General features: G+C 41.1%; 1 pseudogene; it reads right to left on the bottom strand.

The window, feature by feature from the left end:
- Nucleotides 1-928: 928 nt before the first annotated feature.
- LOC118669575 lies at nucleotides 929-1,136 on the bottom strand (annotated as a pseudogene).
- Nucleotides 1,137-2,162: the final 1,026 nt, after the last annotated feature.

Genomic DNA, 2,162 nt, shown 5'->3' on the forward strand with positions numbered 1-2,162 from the left:
AGCTTGGGAGGAGCTGCCTCTTCTTCTTGCTTCCCTGGTTGCAAGTCTCCTGGGGACCCTTACAGCTCAGGAGGACGGGAGCAGAGATACACGCCTGAGAAAGGAAGAAGAAAGGCATGGGTGTGCTCCCCAGGGAGCCTGTGCTGGCTTTCTTCATCTTCAGGGGTTTTATCTGTTTTCTAAATGTGGGGGATTTTAAGGGAGAATGTTAAGGAATCCTCAGGGGAGGATTTTAATAGAATATTCATCAGCTTTTGAAGTGCGTCCTTCCAGGTGTTGGTTTCCACTGATTAGGTCAGTCAGTGCTAGGGGAGTGGGTCCTTAGTCATTGCACCTGGTTCTGAGGTCAGCCATGGGGTCACTCCATCTGATGTTGCTGCTTTTTGAACCTGGAGCTGAAACAAAACTGAGGTCTAAATATTATCTCTATTTTGACAAAAACTCTGTCCCCATGGTAAGCAGACCTGAATCTTTGTTCCTAGGAGTATTGGATTCGGGTCAGTGATTCATTTTCCTGAGGATCCAGTGGTTAAGGGCGTGGTCACAGAAGGGCTTGTATGGGAATCATGTGAGGCTATTCTCTGGCCCCTTGTTCCTCCTCTAAGGGGGTCTATGGCATGACTAGCCATATGCCAGGGAAGGGAAGGTCAGGGAGGGTCTAAATGCAATGACCAATAATATGAAAGGTCATGGAGTTTAAGCCACATGACCAGGGGTATGTTAGGGGAGAAAAGGTCACCCTGGGAGCAAGGTCCTTGTTTTTCCAGTTTTGCCCATTGCTGGGCATCTGGGACTATCTGCCCTGGTGACCTCCTATGCTTGGCCCAACGTCCTGATTCTGCCCCCGTCTGTCTAGCTGCCAACCACAGGAAGATATATAAAGACAAAGATAAACTTTAATTAGTGAAGCATTTATCACATGTACAAAATAAGATACCCACATGGATATGAAAAAGAGAAGTAACTTTTTAAAAAGTTGTGGTAGCAGTGTTTTTATTAATGATGCATCATTATTTAGAGCCCTCTGGGTGTGGGACTGTCTCATTTTCAAATACATGTGTTAGAACTTCCTATTTTTATTAAACTGATAAGAACAGATACTACACTTGATCTTAGCCAAAAGGCCGAGAAGCGATAGAACTTCCTATTTTTATAATTGTTAAGAGAGAGTCTAAAATTGTTAAGAGAGATTCTCCTCATTCTCTTATCTTTATTTTTCCTTCTTTCGTCCGATTCTCACTCGGAAGGATGACTTATTTTCTTCCATGATATCTTATAAAAGGTTGGATGTGTATATTTTGTGGGGGCTAAAAAATATTAATGCTTCTCCTCTTCATTTCTAAATTCTTCTGGCTGGGCTAATAACCAAATTAACAGAGACCGATTAACAGGAGAAAATCAAAGTTTAATACCTTTGCATTGGGAATTCACATAAACATGATAAATCCATGGAACTTCCAAAGACAATGAGGCAATCTTGGGTATATTAGACGTTTTAGACAAAGGAGAAAAGCGGGTAGTGGGGTATTAGAAGTGAGAATGGGCAATTTACAGGTGGCTGAGGAAGAGCTGAACACAGGGCAGGAAAATCCTTGCTAGGTGAGGCAGAAACAATGGGAGACAGGGGGCATCTAGCTAACAGGTACCTGCCTTCAACCCTCTTGTTTACCATACTTCATTTAAATTAGGCCAATGCAACAAAGAAAAAATAAGTAAGTAAGTAAGTAAATAAAAGGCTAAGGCAGCATCCTAGGATCTCCTTCCTGAAGCAGGGTCTCTGTCTGAATCCTTGGGCAGGAAAGGGGGGAGGGTCAATGATTTTTTTTTCTGAGTCTTTTGTTTCTTTATAAACAGCTTACAACCAATATCCCAAAAATATTTAAAACATTTGAAGCAGAAAACAAGTGATGAGCGTGTTACAAAGAATGATGGGTGAGAGAAAGTTGACAGTGATTTTTTTCATTGTTATTTTTTTCTCTAATTTCTCCCCCAAAATGGCTTCCTTTACAATACTACTGACAATATATGCCCACCATTAAAAATAGGTAAGTGTATACTTAGTAGCTCTTGGCACAGAAAAGGGTCATTTAAAAATCAATCTTATTTACTTTCTGTAGAGTCTGCCCCCCAATATGTCAATATATACTGAAATATGACAAAAA

This window comes from Myotis myotis, unplaced genomic scaffold (assembly GCF_014108235.1).
Source record: "Myotis myotis isolate mMyoMyo1 unplaced genomic scaffold, mMyoMyo1.p scaffold_m19_p_14, whole genome shotgun sequence".
NCBI lineage: Eukaryota > Metazoa > Chordata > Mammalia > Chiroptera > Vespertilionidae > Myotis > Myotis myotis.